The 16704-nt window shown below is 45.1% G+C and overlaps 1 pseudogene; it reads left to right on the top strand.

Moving 5' to 3' along the window:
- Nucleotides 1–16105: 16105 nt before the first annotated feature.
- Nucleotides 16106–16214, top strand: LOC137385056 (U2 spliceosomal RNA; annotated as a pseudogene).
- Nucleotides 16215–16704: the final 490 nt, after the last annotated feature.

Raw genomic sequence — 16704 nt, 5'->3', positions numbered from 1 at the left:
ACAATTGCAGTTTCAATCTACAGGAAGGGAGATACTAGTGAGACTGGAACTACCATGAAACCCCATCGATTATCAGTGGTTTTTAAGGTGGTTCTTCAGGTTGTTATCGTACAAGGATTAGATGGTCTGAAATGAATAGGCTGGATGCTGTTATTGTGAAGAATATGTAGGACAAATTCAAAGAGCATTGCATGACACAAGGAATCCTACTTACGTGGTCTTTGATTTCTACAAGGCTTTTTCACCTAGTACCTGTGCAGTTTTCATGGAGAAGCTGGAAGCTATCAGAGTACATGGCAAAATCTTGGATTTTACCTCCAAGATCTGTGTAAAGGTAAATGAGAGACCCATTGAATCTATCACTCATGAAAGAGGACTGAGGCAATAGTTTCTAGTGTCAAGAATCCTATTCAATATCTTCATCAACAAGGTGTTGGATGGCATAAGAGACTTGAATGCCTGTTTCAGGCATTTTTGAAAGTGTTCTTTTCCACAGATGATATTATGTTGTTGGCTGACTCACCTCAGAATCTGGCACTCGAGAGCCACCATCTTGATCAATGGGCTAGCCAGTGAAATATGGTGGTTGGTGGCCCACATTTTGGCTAGATAGAATTTCGAAGGTATTGATTTGAAAATACAAGGGACACCTTAATTGTAAGGTGTTAAATTGGAAAGACATGTGGCAAAGCAAAGGGTTTAGAATAAAAAGTTCAGAATGCAGGGCTGTGGTGCATGAAGAGCTTTCCAGTGTTGTTGCAAGAGAAGGAAAGATGCACGATAATCCAGAGTCAAAAGAGAGGAGGGTGGGAGCTGAGACGCAAGGTAGGAGAAGGTTGCAGAAGTAGTGTGGAGTGAGGTCTAAGCTAAGATGTATAAACAAGAATGATGACTTGAAATCAAAGCATTAGGGGATGGGAGGCAATGGATTTCAGTGAGGACTGGGATAGTGGGCTGGATTTTACCAAGTCCCCGACGTCTTGATCTGTGGTCAGGAGGCCTGAAGATGGCTCCAGATGAGGCCCGCCATGAACCGCGACATGGGGAAGGCCCGACCCGATCCTCCCAGCGGCAGCAAGGCTCCATGGCGGCCCCATCCCCACTGGGCAACGGGACCTGAATTTAAATTAATAAAATGAACATATTTAAATGGACTTACCTGCAATCCTGTGGGCCTGCCGTGATCATCTGCGTGGCGGCCAGCATTCCCACGACTTCAACTCCCCCATCTGGCAAAAGCCAGCGTGACACTGGTGGGGATGGGGGAAAGAGTTAATATTTTCAGTGTGGGAGGGGGAATGGGGGTCAGATAAATGTAATGGGTGTAGGAGATGGTGGGAAGGAGTGATCTTCAAACTTTGTGCAGTCTGTGGGGGGCAGAAGGTAACATTTAAAAAGGTAAGTTTTTTTGCGGGGGATGGGCAAACAGTTAATGTAATTGATATTGGAGGGTGGGAAAGGAATATTAGAAATTTATTTGATAAATCTTGGGGGGAATATTTCTTGAAAAATGTAGATTAGCCAACAGGGCTGGCAGCCCTTTAAAAATGAACGGTCAGCCTGCCCTCTCCACATGATTGGGGGGGTTCGCGTGCCACCCTGGCTATTTAAATGACCCACCATGCGGGAGATCATGGCGGCTCTTTGGTGTGTGCGGGCTGCCATTTTTTGAGCTCGCCGCTGAGATTGGTGGCAGGCTGTTAAAATCCAGCCCAGTATGTGTGCAGAACCTAGGAGAGGGATAGGATGCCAGTAGCATACTTTTGAATGGGTTGGAGTTTGCATCAAGTGGAGCTGAGGAAGTCCAGTAAACTACCGCTAACAAAAACAGATCAATTGGTTGGTCATCTCATTTGATGTTTATAGGACCTTGCTATACAAGAAACGACTGTTATGTTTGCCAATGTGGCAGCAGTAACCACACTTCAAAAGTGATTTATTGGCTGTGGAGTGCTTTTAGGATTCCCGAGGATGTAAAAGACATTAAATGAGTGCTAGGTCATGCTCTCTTTCTTTCAGTAACTCTGTGGCAATTGTCACAAAGCTGTCCTAGGTGGAAGGCCTGAGCCTGGACTTCATGGACCTCATTTGCTTACAATCAGCAGAGCTGTAAGTACTGCTCCACTACTCACAGGCAGCTCACCAGTTGGTGGGGTTGTGGGGAGGGGTTAAGGGGTAGGGGGAGTCAGTTGAGGGATGGGGCATGGACAGTGGTGACAAGATTTTCGTGGGACTAGGAGAAGCATTCAGAAAAATCATGGGAAAACCTACACTCGCTTGTTTTCTGAGAGGCCTGCAGCAGTCCCTAACCAAACTACTGATAACATTGTGTAAAGGCACTCTTACCTCCAGTCCCTCCTCACAGGGGTTCTCTGCCCCTCCAAGTTCTCCTAGTTCACAAAGTTGCTCCACCCCTTTAATCCCTCCCCACAGTTCACAGAGGGCACTCTGGAAGTGTACTGCCTGCCCAGTACGCGAATTGAATGCTGTTGCTTCGGTCTGGCATTGTGTTGCAGGTGGGACTTCCTGATTTATTGCACGACAAGGCACTCCCAGTGAAAATTTCTGATTTATTGTACAAGGCATTCCCAGTTGCAGAACCAAGTTCAATACAGGACAAAGCAATAACGACAAGCATGAACTGCAGCCGGAACCAGCAAGAAGAACATGAGTGATTGAAGCATAACAATATTCTGGCCAGCACAAACACACACTCCAACAACTGATTTACTGCACCAAGGGATGAGACACGTACTCATGTGTGCACATTGCTCATGCTGTGCTGCTGGTTAGGTATACAGCTAAGTGCATGTTTTTAGGCTTTCAGTTGTTTTGACAATGCAGTAATAATAATTTACATTTCCATATTCTTCCTCACATTCAGAAAGATATTTCAAATTGCTTCAGATTAGAAAGGAAGAAATTGTCAACACTGAGCAAAAGAACACAAAGGAAAAAACAGAGAGGATTTAGAAGCTTCAGGCGAGATAGAGGGGGATGTAAAAGGGGTGGGGGAGTTACATTACTGGTTAAGGAGAATATCACAGCTGTACTGCGGGAGGACACCTCAGAGGGGTCATGCAGCGAGGCAATATGGGTGGAGCTCAGGAATAGGAAGGATGCAGTCACGATGTTGGGGGTTTACTACAGGCCTCCCAACAGCCAGCGGGAGGTAGAGGAGCAGATATGTAGACAGATTTTGGAAAGATGTAAAGGTATCAGGGTTGTAGTGGTGGGTGATTTAAACTTCCCCTATATCGACTGGGACACACTTAGTGCTAGGGGCTTGGATGGGGCAGAATTTGTGAGGAGCATCCAGGAGGGCTTCTTGAAACAGTAATTAGATAGTCCAACTAGGGATGGGGCCATTCTGGACCTGGTATTGGGGAATGAGCCCGGCCAGGTGGTCAAAGTTTCAGTGGGGGAGCATTTCGGGAGCAGTGACCATAATTCCATAATTTTTAAGGTACTTGTGGATAAGGATAAGAGTAGTCCTCGGGTGAAGGTGCTAAATTGGGGGAAGGCTAATTATAACAATATTAGGCAGGAACTGAAGAATTTAGATTGGGGGCGGCTGTTTGAGGGTAAATCAACATCTGACATGTGGGAGTCTTTCAAACGTCAGCTGATTAGAATCCAGGACCAGCATGTTCCTGTGAGGAAGAAAGACAAGTTTGGCAAGTTTCGGGAAGCTTGGATAACGCGGGATATTGTGAGACTAGTCAAAAAGAAAAAGGAAGCATTTGTAAGGGCTGGAAGGCTAGGAACAGACAAAGCACTTGAGGAATATAAAGACAGTAGGAAGGAACTTAAGCAAGGAGTCAGGATGGCTAAAAGGGGTCATGAAAAGCCATTGGCAAACAGGATTAAGGAAAATCCCAAGGCTTTTTATACGTATATAAAGAGCAAGAGGGTAACTAGGGAAAGGGTTGGCCCACTCAAGGACAGAGATGGGAATCTATGTGTGGAGCGAGGGGAAATAGGCGAGGTGTTAAATGAGTACTTTGCATCAGTATTCACCAAAGAGAAGGACTTGGTGGATGATGAGCCTAGGGAAGGGAGTGCAGATAGTCTCAGTCATCTCATTATCAAAAAGGAGGAGGTGTTGGGTGTCTTGCAAAGCATTAAGGTAGATAAGTCCCCAGGGCCTGATGGGATCTACCCTAAAATACTGAGGGAGGCAAGGGAGGGAATTGCTGGGACCTTGACAGAAATCTTTGCATCCTCATTGGCTACAGGTGAGGTCCCAGAGGACTGGAGAATAGCCAATGTTGTTCCTTTGTTTAAGAAGGGTGGCAAGGATAATCCAGGAAATTATAGGCCGGTGAGCCTTACGTCAGTATTAGGGAAACTATTAGAGAGGATTATTCAGGACAGGATTTACTCCCATTTGGAAACAAACGAACTTATTAGCGAGAGACAGCATGGTTTTGTGAAGGGGAGGTCGTGTCTTACTAATTTGATTGAGTTTTTTGAGGAAGTGACGCAGATGATTGATGAAGGAAGGGCAGTGGATGTTATCTATATGGACTTTAGTAAAGCCTTTGGCAAGGTCCCGCATGGCAGACTGGTACAAAAGGTGAAGTCACACGGGATCAGAGGTGAGCTGGCAAGATGGATACAGAACTGGCTCGATCATAGAAGACAGAGGGTATCAGTGGATGGGTGTTTTTCTGAATGGAGGGATGTGACTAGTGGTGTTTTGCAGGGATCAGTGCTGGGACCTTTGCTATTTGTAGTATATATAAATGATTTGGAGGAAAATGTAGCTGGTCTGATTAGTAAGTTTGCGGACGACACAAAGGTTGATGGAGTTGCGGGTAATGATGAGGATTGTCAGAGGATACAGCAGGATATAGATCGGTTGGAGACTTGGGCGGAGAAATGGCAGATGGAGTTTAATCCGGACAAATGTGAGGTAATGCATTTTGGAAGGTCTAATGCAGGTGGGAGGTATACAGTAAATGACAGAACCCTTAGGAGTATTGACAGGCAGAGAGATCTGGGCGTACAGGTCCACAGGTCACTGAAAGTGGCAACGCAGGTGGATAAGGTAGTCAAGAAGGCATACGGCATGCTTGCCTTCATTGGTCGGGGCATAGAGTATAAAAATTGGCAAGTCATGTTGCAGCTGTACAGAACCTTAGTTCGGCCACACTTAGAATATTGCGTGCAATTCTGGTCGCCACACTACCAGAAGGACGTGGAAGCTTTGGAGAGAGTACAGAGGAGGTTTACCAGGATGTTGCCTGGTCTGGAGGGCATTAGCTATGAGGAGAGGTTGGAAAAACTCGGATTGTTTTCACTGGAAAGACGGAGGTGGAGTGGCGACATGATAGAGGTTTACAAAGTTATGAGCGGCATGGACAGAGTGGATAGTCAGAAGCTTTTTCCCAGGTGGAAGAGTCAGTTACTAGGGGACATAGATTTAAGGTGCGAGGGGCAAAGTTTAGAGGGGATGTGCGAGGCAAGTTTTTTACACAGAGGGTGGTGAGTGCCTGGAACTTGCTGCCAGGGGAGGTGGTGGAAGCAGATACAATAGCGACGTTTAAGAGACATCTTGACAAATACATGAATAGGAAGGGAATAGAGGGATATGGGCCCCGGAAGTGCAGAAGGTGTTAAATTAGGCAGGCATCAAGATCGGCGTAGGCTTGGAGGGCCAAATGGCCTGTTCCTGTGCTGTACTGTTCTTTGTTCTTTGTTCTTTGTTATTAGGTTTGAAGCAGTACAAAGTGAAAGACAGAAACAAAAGGAAAATACTGCAGATACTGCAAATCTTAAATAAACACAGAAAATGCTGGAAACAGTAGCAGCATCTTTGGCGAGAGAAACAGAGTTAAGGTTTTAGGTCAACAACCTTTCAACAGAACTGGAAGAAGTTAGAGATTTAACAGTCTATAAGCAAGTACAGAGCCAGGGGAAAAGAGGGGGGTTGGGGGTTGCGGGGCGGGGTGGGTGGTGGGTGTTGGTGGGAGGCTTGGGAGAAGGGGAGGAGTTAACAAATGGGAAGGTCTGTGATAGTGTGAAGAGCAGCAGTGATTAAATGACAAAGAGATGATGGTGCAAAGGCAAAGGAGATGGTAATGGGGCAAGTAATGAAACAAAAGTAGGCTCCAGAGATATAAATGGTTACAGCAGAACCTATTTGCATCTGGGCCCCAATTTTAACACACTCATAGCCCATTCACTGACACAAGGTTAAAAACAGCAGCAGTGTTTATCATCTTTTCCCTGTCTCTGTACTGTCTTATAAACCGTTAAATCTCTAACTTCTTCTAGTCATTGACCAGAAATATTAACTCAGTTTCTCTCTCCCCAGATGCTGCAGTGACTATACTTCAAAAAGCCATTCATTTATGTGAAGTGCTTTGGGCAGTCCTGAGGATATGATAATGTTCTATATAAATACCAGGACCCTTAATTTCCATGGTGTTGCCCTGATCTCCTGCCTTTACTTTGGTGGGAGATTGCCAGAACCCTCATTGAAACACCATAAACCGTCATTTTCAACCAGTTATACCATTTCACCAGTGATTCTGCCAATATTCTACTGGAGAAGGCTCACAGAAATTCCAGGAAAAGCTCTTTCCTTCTTGATATCACACAATGAGGAGCAGTCATTATGCGACGATGGGGTTACAATCTCATCAGGTGGGACTGGACAATGACAGTAACAAAGTGACATATGGGAAATGATGCTCTATCCTTGGCCAAATGTTGATTAAATATCACATCTAGATATCTAAGACATGTGCTTTGAGGCTGAGGAATATTACAGATGTTGTCTGAGTATGATAGAGAATAGCACAGGACCTGAAGGAACTGCATAAATGATGTGTTTGGAATTAATAGTTGCAAAATTAAGCTCCGTAGTGCTCACATTTTCTGTTTTGGTGCTAAAATGGCATTTGGACCGCATGCGCACACTTCCGTTGAGGCTCATGCCAGACACCATTTCGGTGAAGATGTTAGCCCCCGTGTTAGGAGCATGCACTGGAAGTATGCAGACTAAGCAGATTGTGAGATCAGTCAATGTGTAATGCTGATTTGAGGCCATTAATGCCATTTTCGACTTCACCGCTCCACCTAATGCCCTCTCTTAAACACAAAAGTTTAACATGTGTTCAACAACAGAAAGCACCACCCCACCAGTGCTATTTAAAGGAATCATTAATTACTTTCAGGTTAGTTGCTGATTAATGTCTACTGGCTCTATCTAAGTTTGTACAAGTGCTCTGAGTTTTCTAATGCTATTTAATGTTGGTGAAGTTGATAGGGAGTCATGTTGCACATGGTGAAGGCCTTAGTTCTGCCTTCAAGGGTTATGTTCAGAACACCTGCTCACAGTCACAGATGCTGTAGTTGCTGTAGTATATTCTATAGCTGAGCATTTTGTTATAATATGGCTGCTTGCTATGAGTCCACATGTTAGCTACCCAGTGAAATGCACAACAGTTACCATCCCCCTTGGCCTGCAGTATGACAGGGGAAATTTAACAGAGGCAACACTGAGGAGGACAGGTTGCTCGCAGAGGGAGAAAGAGGAGGGAAAGAAGGGATCTCAGCAGGACAAAGCAATTCTCTTACCTCAACCTCAGCAAGGAACGGTGTGTGCAACTTTTCACAAGGGAGATGCTCGCTGGAATCTTCCACCTCTTGCAGGCAAACCTGCAGCCTCAGAGCAGGGCAAGGACGGCACGGCCAGTGACTGTGAAGGTGACTGTGGCAATAAATTTCTTTGTGTCAGGATCCTTCCAGGCTGGAGCAAGCGACATCTCTAACATTTTCCAGTTTGCTGTCCACTATAGTACAAGGGAGGTGTCTGATGCTCTTTATGCAGGAGATGAGAGTTTAGTTTGTTCTCTCTGATCAGAGGGAAGCAAGCAGATCATGCTAGTGGCTTTGCCAGGATAGCAGGCTTCCCCAGTTTGCCATCGAAAGCACACACATGGCTTTGTGGGAGCTGCATATAAATGTTGAGATTTACCACAACTACAAAGGATTCCACTCGCTGACTGTGCAGTTGGTTTGTCAATATGCTCAGCACATCATGCAGATGAATGCCTGCTATCCCCGCAGCAGTCATGATGCTGTTAGTCTGTGTCAGTCTGCTGTTCCATCAGTATTTGAGCCACCACATCAAACTAGATGGTGGCTACTGACTGACAGGGACTATCTGCTGACTACCTGGCTCATGACTCCATTGTGCAACTCACCCACACTTGGCCAGCATGCATATAATGAGGGTCACGCTGTAAAGGCCTGCTCAAGTCTGCAAATGAGACCCGAACTGAGCCCGACAGAACCCCATCTGACCCTGAGCCTGACCCAGCCTGAGTCCTTCCATTTTTTTCCCGCGCCCGACCCGAACCGATCATCAGTTAGCCTACCTTCCGTTTTTCACTTTGTTCCTGACCTGCACAAACTTAAAACAACTGTAGCAAAACCACCTTTAAAGTCCAAAAAGTAAATTAACATTAGAGTCACCAACCTGAGGTGGTGATAAAGTGTGTCCGATCCGGCCCAACCCGACCCGACCCGAGCCCGAATGCCGGACGTGGAAGTGCGACTCGACCCAACCTGAACCCAACACATGTCATCGGATTTCGTCGGGTAGCAGTCCTTTACCACGCTGTCACACAAAACATCATTGAGCAGACCATTGGAGTGCTCATGCAACGCTTTCACTGCCTGGACCACTGCAGTACTCGCCAGAGTAGGTGTCACAATTTGTCATGGTAGCTGTATCCCCTACACCTTTACCATCATGAGGCCACAGCACTTGCTACCAGGTATATGTCGAGCAGCTGAGGAGGAGTAGGAGGAAGAGAAGCTGGAGGAGGAGGAGGAAATGAGGAGACAACCAACATACCCCCTTCTGGCTTGCTGTCTGTGATCTCCCCGTCCTGCTGCAATTCCAACGAAGACAACCACTGCATCCAGGTCTTTAGGACTACATTACTGGCATTGACCAGGTTGGTATCTGCTCCTACTGCCCACTCAGTGTCTGTCTGGAAGGCTTGCTGGTTCCCTGTGGATAGAGGACCTCGCTCCTCCTGTCCACCTCCTGCACCAAGGCCTCCAGTGCTGCGTCAGAGCATGCTCTCTGCGATGCTGCACCATATTCACTCTTTTTCCAGGTCATACACTCTTCCCCAGCCACTTACAGCCCCTTCTGCAGCCAGAATGCACCTCCTCTTTAAGTAGTGCAGGTTAGCTTTAAGTGGTGCTTGCCTCACACAAACCTGGACCCCCTGCAGAGGCGTGCGTTTAGCGCTGGGCTGCACGCCACTATCATTTAAATAAGCAGGCAGCACAAAGTTCACATATTGCCTGCATCGCTCCAAAAGGGCATGGGCTAATCACATCACAAACCCAGTTTTCGGACCTTATCCAAATCCTCCCCCCTCATAAATTTCCTCTATGCCTTGCAATTTAGTTTTATTCAGTAGTTAAGGCAGGCATAAGTAAATTTATTTTACATCATGGAAAACAATATTTAAAGAAATCTTTTCGAAATGAACCATGGAATCAGTAATGGCATACTACATTATGGTGTTCATTAAATGTATCCTGTTTAATTAGAATATCGTATCCATTGTATCTCTCACAGTAGTTACAGATCAAATGCCTTATTTTCTGGGAAATTATGTGTGAATTTTTATCCATTTTGATTGAAGCATTACTTTAGATGTCACATTCTGATGACACAGTGGCGCAGTGGTTAGCACCGCAGCCTCACAGCTCCAGCGACCCGGGTGTAATTCTGGGTACTGCCTGTGTGGAGTTTGCAAGTTCTCCCTGTGTCTGCGTGGGTTTTCTCCGGGTGCTCCGGTTTCCTCCCACAAGCCAAAAGACTTGCAGGTTGGTAGGTAAATTGGCCATTATAAATTGCCCCTAGTATAGGTCGGTGGTAGGGAAATATAGGGACAGGTGGGGATGTGGTAGGAATATGGGATTAGTGTAGGATTAGTATATATGGGTGGTTGATGGTCGGCACAGACTCGGTGGGCCGAAGGGCCTGTTTCAGTGCTGTATCTCTAAAAAAAAAACTTTGATCATGAATGTTGGTTTTGACTGCCTTTCTCTGTGTACTATTACCTTGGCGATTGTTGCAGTCCCATTTTTTGATAAAAATCTATCCCTATTTTCCTGTTTTAGGATGATCTTAGCTGTCTCATAATGTACCACATAGCTTGACATTTGCTGTTAATATTAAATAATATTCAGTGCTACCACTCAATGTTCCTCCTCTTGTATTTCTTCTTGCTTATATCCATGTACAAAAGTGTTTTTAGCAAAATAAATCAGAATTAGAAAAACAAAATGATAGGCATTGAATGGGCAGTGTGATACAATAATTTCTCGACATTTGCATAGATTATTAGAATCACAGAATAGCACAGCACAGAAGGAGGCCATTTGGTCCATTGAATCAGTGCCAGCCCTTTCAAAGAGCAATCCAGTTAGTGCCACTCCTCCACCCTTTCCCCATATTCCTCCAATTTTTCTCCTTCAAGTATTTATCTAATTCCCTTTGAAGGTGACCATTTCTGCCATTTGAACTTCTAACCACACTATTATACCAGGTGATAGAACAGTTTTCATGTTATTTAATTTGTATTCAGTAATATTACAGTAGGACATATCCAATCCAACCAGATCAATCCACTCTCAATCATCAGCAAAGTGATTAAAGATGTCAACAGTAATATCAAGTGGCACTTACTCACCAATAACCTGCTCATCGATGCTCAGTTTGATTTCCAGCAGGGCCACTTGACTCCACACCTCATTAAAGCCTTGGTCCAAACATGGACAAAAGGGCTGAATTCCAGAGCTGAGGTGAGAGTGACTGCCCTTGACATCAAGGCAGCATTTGACCGAGTATGGCATCAAGGAGCCCTAGTAAAATTGAAGTCAATGTGAATCGGGGGGAAAATCTTCACTGGCTGGAATCATATTTAGCATTAAGGAAGATGGCTGTGGTTATTGAAGGCCAATCATCTCAGCCCCAAGACATCGCTGCACGAGTTCCTCAGGGCAGTGTCCTCGGCTCAACCATCTTCAGCTGCTTCATAAATGACCTTCCCTCCATCGTAATGTCAGAAGTGGGGATGTTCGCTGATGATTGCACTCTGTTCCGTTCCATTCGTAACTTCTCAAAAAGTGAAATAGTCCGTGCCACATGCAGCAAGATCTGGACAACATTCAGGCTTGGGCTGATAAATAACAAGTAACTTTCATGACACACAAGTACCAGGCAATGACCAAATCCAACAAGAGAGAGTCTAACTACCTCTCCTTGACATTCAACAGCATAACGCACCCCCCACCACCATCAATATCCTTGGTGTCACCATTGACCAATAGCTTAACTGGACCAGCCATATAAACACTGTGGCTACGAGAACAGGTCAGAGGCTTAGTATTCTACAGTGAGTGACTCTAGTGATGATTTCTGAAGACCTTTCTGCCACCTACAAAGTGCAACCCAGGATCCACTTGCCTGGATGAGTGCAACTCCAGCAATATTCAAGAAGATCGACAGCATCGAAGCCGACCATTTGATCGGGACCCCAGCCACCACCTTAAACATTCACCCCCTCCAGCGCTAGTGCACAGTGACAGCAGTGTGTACCATCGACAAGATGCACTGCATCTCCCCAAGGCTTTTTCGAGAGTACCTTCCAAACCCAAGACCTCTACCTAGAAGAACAAGGGCAGCAGACGCATGGGAACACCACCACTGGCAAATTCCCCTCCAAGTCACACACCACCCTGACTTGGAAATATATCACTGTTCTTTCATCATTGCTGGGTCAAAAACCTGGAACTCCTTCCTTAACACCACTGTGGGTATACTTACACCTCATGGACTGCAGCGGTTCAAGAAGGCAGCTCCCCACCACCTTCACAGGGGCAATTAAGGATGAGCAATAAATGATAGCCTTGCCAGCAATGCCCAGATCCCATGAAAGAATGAAGACAATTACAAGTTGTGGACATCCTCACATTTAAAGAATCACAGGCCTGTTTTATTGAAAACTACATTATGCAATTACATATGTAACCAGCAGAAGGAGCTAATGATGGAAGTCCAACAAACAACTGTGAGAGGAAGAGCCACTTAGTTTGTTTTGGCAGTGTTGGTTGGTGAATGAAGGTTGGCCAGGACACTGGGAGAACTCCCAGCATCTCTTTCAAAATGTGCCATAGGGTCTATTACATCTAACCTGACAGGATCTTGGTTTAACATTTCATCAAAAGACAGTACCTCTCACAACCCAGCACTCCCTCATCATAGAATCGTTTACAGCACAGAAGGTGGCCATTCGGCCTGCCATGTCCATGCCAGCTCTCTACAAGAGCAATTTAGCTAGTCCCACTCCCTGGTCCTTTCCCTGTAGCCCTGCAAATTTTTTCCCTTCATGTGCTTATCCAATTCCCTCTAGAAAGACACAACTTAATCTGCCTCCACCACACTCTCAAGGAGTGCATTCCAGATTGTAACTACTCGCTGCATAAAAAAGATTTTCCTCATGTTGCCTTTGGTTCTTTTGGTAGGTCTCTGTGCTCAGTTCTCGACCCTTCTGCCAGCAGTTTCTCTCCATCTATTCTCTCTAGACCCCTCATGATTTTGAACATTTCTATCAAATCTCCTCTCAAACTTCTCTTCTCTAAGAAAAATAACCCTAGCCCAGAATTGGGCACAGTGTACCAACTGAGGCCAAAACAGTTTTTTTATAAAGCTTCAACATAACCTCCTTGCTTTTGTACTCTATGCCACTACTTATAGAGCCAAGAATCCCATATGCCTTTTGACCCACTTTCTCAATATGTCCTGCCACCTTCAACAACTTGTGTGCATATACCCCCCGGTCTGTTTGTTCCTGCACCCCCTTTAGAATATTACCCTTTATTGGATATTGCCGCTGCTCCTTCTTCTTACCAAGGCGTATTATTTCAAACTTCTCTGTATTAACTTGCAACTGCCACACATTCGCCTAATCCACCAGCCTGTCTACATCCTCTTGAAGTCTATCACTATCCTCCTTACGGTTCACAATACCTCCAAGTTTTGTGTCGTCTGCAAATTTCAAAATTGTGCCCTGGACACCTTGGAAATTTGCATTCACTGGATCACTAGATAATAAGCGGTAAAATTATAATACTGGCCTCTGCAACCAATTCCATTTGAGTGAGGCTGTACAGCAGGAGCAAAGCCGCAGAAAGTTAAGCCCAAATTTTAAATGATCAAAACAGAAAATGCTGGAAATACTGAGCATGTCTGGCAGCATCCGTAGGGGGAGAAAGAGAGTTAACGTTTCAGGTTGATGTCCTTTCATCAGAAAGGTGCCACCTGACCTGCTCAGTATTACCAGTGTTTTCTGTTTTTATTTCGGATTTCCAGCATCGGCAGTATTTTGCTTTTCTTTTAACCTATCAAACATTTTTCCATTCTTTTTGATAGTACTGTAGAGAACCAAAATGAATAAAGAAAGTAAGAGGAGATCTGAAAAAAAGAGAATAAGAGGAGCCAAGAGAGAGTATGGGCTGAATTTTATGTATCGGCAGCAGGCAAAGAAAAAAGCAGCCTGCCACATGGCCGCATGTTGTGGAGCAACTGCAATCTTCCATGTGACAGCTCATTTAAATAGTCGGGGCAGGCCGGCCTCCCAATCACGTGGAAGGGGCGGGCTGTCCATCCCCGGCAATGGTGTCAGCTGCCTGTGCACAGGTGCTGATGCCATTTTTAAAGGGCTGTTGGCTCTACTGGGAAATTAAAATATTTGAAGGTGAAGTGAATAAAAATAAATAAATACATTTCTTTTGCCCCTCTTCCACCCCCCCCAAAACAATTAAATTAATTATTTGCCTTCCCCCCACCCCAAAAAAAAACACTCACCCTTACAATTTTACCTTCCCCCAGAAACTGCACAAACTTTCAACTCCAACGCTTCCCACCATCACCTAAACCCATGACATTAATTTGACCATGTTCCTCCCCCTCCTACACTGAAAAACCTACCTCCTCCCCCCTCCACACCAGTGTGGCACCTCGTTTGCCCGGACGGGGCTCCGAAGATGCGGGAGTGCCAGCCACTGGGTCAAAGATCACAGCGGGACATCAGGCGATGAGGTGAGTTTCATTAGTTAATTAATTTTAATTTATTTAAAAATTCAAATTGAGGTCCCTTCACTGAGCAGCTGGGTGGAGGGGGTGCCACGAGGCCTCGCTGCCACTGGTAATATTGGGCCAGACCCTCCTGGCGTTGGGGTGCGTGGTAGCCCTCTCCCAGAGGCATCTTCAGACCCTCCACCACGGAACCCGACGCATGGGGGAGAACAAAATCCAGCTCTATGAGTTTAGATTAGCAACAAACATAAAGGGAACCTAAAAGTCTTTGTCAAGGGATGTAGATAGTAAAAGGGATTGTCAAAAGAAGGCTGGGGCGGATTAGGGACAAAAAAGATTTCCTTGTGGAGTGAACGAGCCTGGTTGAGGTACTAAATGAGTATTTTTAATCTTTTTCACTAAAGAAGAGGATGCTGCCAATGAAGCAGTAAAGGAGGAGGTCGTAGAGATATTGGATATGACAAAGATAGATAAAGAGGAAGTACTTAAAAGGTTGGCAGTAATCAAAGTAGAAAGATCACCCAGTCCAGATGGGTTGCATTCCAGCTTACTGAAGGAAGTAACGGGAAATTGCAAAGGCTCCAGTCACAATCTTCCAATTCTCCTTAGCTATGGGTTTATGCCAGTCTGCTAGAGAATTGCAAATTTTTCAAAAAGGGGAGAGAGATAAACCTGCCAACTACAGGCCAAACAGCCAGTGGTGGGGAAACCTTTAGAGACAATAATCCAGGACAAAATTCATTAACACTTGAAAAAGTATGGGCTAATAAATGAAAGTCAGCATGGAATTGTTTAAGGCAAGTTGTGTTTGACTAACTTGATGGACTTCTTTGATGAAGTAATGGTGAAGATTAATGGACGTAGTGCGGTTGATGTTGGGCATATGTTCTTTCAAAAGGCGTTTGACAAAGTATCACATAGTAGATATGCAAGCAAAATAAAAGACTGTGGGAATAAAGGGACGGTGACAACATAACTATGTTGGCTAAGGGACAGAAAGCAGAGAGTAATGGTGAATGGTTGTTTTTCAGACTGAAGGGAGGTATGCAGTGATGTTCCCCAGGGGTCAGTATTAGGACCACTGCTCTTTTTGATATATATTAGTGAACTGGACTTGGGTGTAGATGGTATAATGTTAAAGTTTACAGATAACATGAAACTCAGAAATGTAGTAAACAGTGAGGCGGGTAGTAACAGACTTCAAGAGGACATAGATAGACTAGTGAAACAGGCATACAAATGGTAGATGAAAACTAATGCAGAGAAGTGTGAAGTGATACATTTTGGTTGGAAGAATGAGGAGAGGCAATATAAAAAAGGGTGCAATTTTAAAGGAAGTGCAGGAACAGAGGGCGCTGGGAGCGTACGTACACAAATCTTTCAAGGTGGCAGGATAATTTGAAAAGGTTGTTAAAAAGCTTATGGATTGTTGGCTTTATTAATCGAGGAATAGAGTACAAAAACACGAAAGTTATGCTCGACCTTTACATAACACTGGTTAGGCCCCAGCTGGAGCATTTTGTCCAACCCTGTGCCCCACACTTTAGGAAGGAGGTCAAGGCTTCAGAAAACGGTACAGAAGAGATTTACTTGAATAGTACTAGAGATGAGGGACTTCCATTATGTGGTGAGACTGGAGAAGCTGGTGTTGTTCTCCTTGGAACATAGAAGGTTAAGAAAAGATTTGATTAAGTTATTCAAAGTCATGAATGGTTTGACCAAGTGAAGAAGGAGAAATTGTTGCCAGTAGCAGAAGGGTCAGTAAACAGAAGATGCAAATTTAAGATGTTAGGCAGAAGAACAAGAGGTGATATGAGGATTTTTTTTTTTGTGCAACTTGTGATCTGGACCACATTGCCTGAAAGGGTGATGGATTCAATGGTAACTTTGAAAAAAGAATTGAATAAATATTTGAAGGGAATAAAATTACCAGGCTATGGGGACAGTGATTGGGACTAATAAAAGGCTTCTCGGCCTTTTGGCTAAGATCAAGTGTAGTATCTGTTCTTATCAGTGCTTATTTGATTGAGAAGAGACCATGATCATTGCCTTTTGATCCTGGGGAAGCTTTGAGTAAAATGGCTAAAACCAATTTTCGAGCTTTGGGCCAGGGAGTGCGCAACACCGTTCGGGTGGTCGTGAAGGACAAGGAAGGAGATGCACCGGTCGATCGCGCCTTCTTCATCAAGAAAATTCTCTTCGATTGCTGCGGATTTCAAGCGACGGACGTCTTCTGCCTGCAGGATTTCCCCAGCAGTGGATACTTCGACGTGACGTTCCGGAACGTGGCGGGATGCATCAAGTTCCTGAAGGCGTTCAAGGAGAAAGGGGACTGGGCGCCGCTGTCGATCCTCACAGCGGAGCTGCTCTTCACGCTTCCGTCACAACGGGACCGGGTGGTGACGATTCACCTCTACAACCCCCATGTTCCGGTGGTGGCTGGACTCACCTTTCTCGCCAGGTACGTCGAGGTGGCCGGCAGCAGCACTGATGTCAAAGACCCCTTTGGGATCTGGACCAGCAAGCGGCAGGTCAAGGTGACCTTGAAGGTAGATCCCAGT

The sequence above is a fragment of the Heterodontus francisci genome, chromosome 27 (assembly GCF_036365525.1).
Source record: "Heterodontus francisci isolate sHetFra1 chromosome 27, sHetFra1.hap1, whole genome shotgun sequence".
In the NCBI taxonomy this organism is placed as follows: Eukaryota; Metazoa; Chordata; class Chondrichthyes; order Heterodontiformes; family Heterodontidae; genus Heterodontus; species Heterodontus francisci.
The sequence above is the reverse complement of the archived record's forward strand: the minus strand, read 5'-3'. Positions and strand labels throughout refer to the sequence as shown.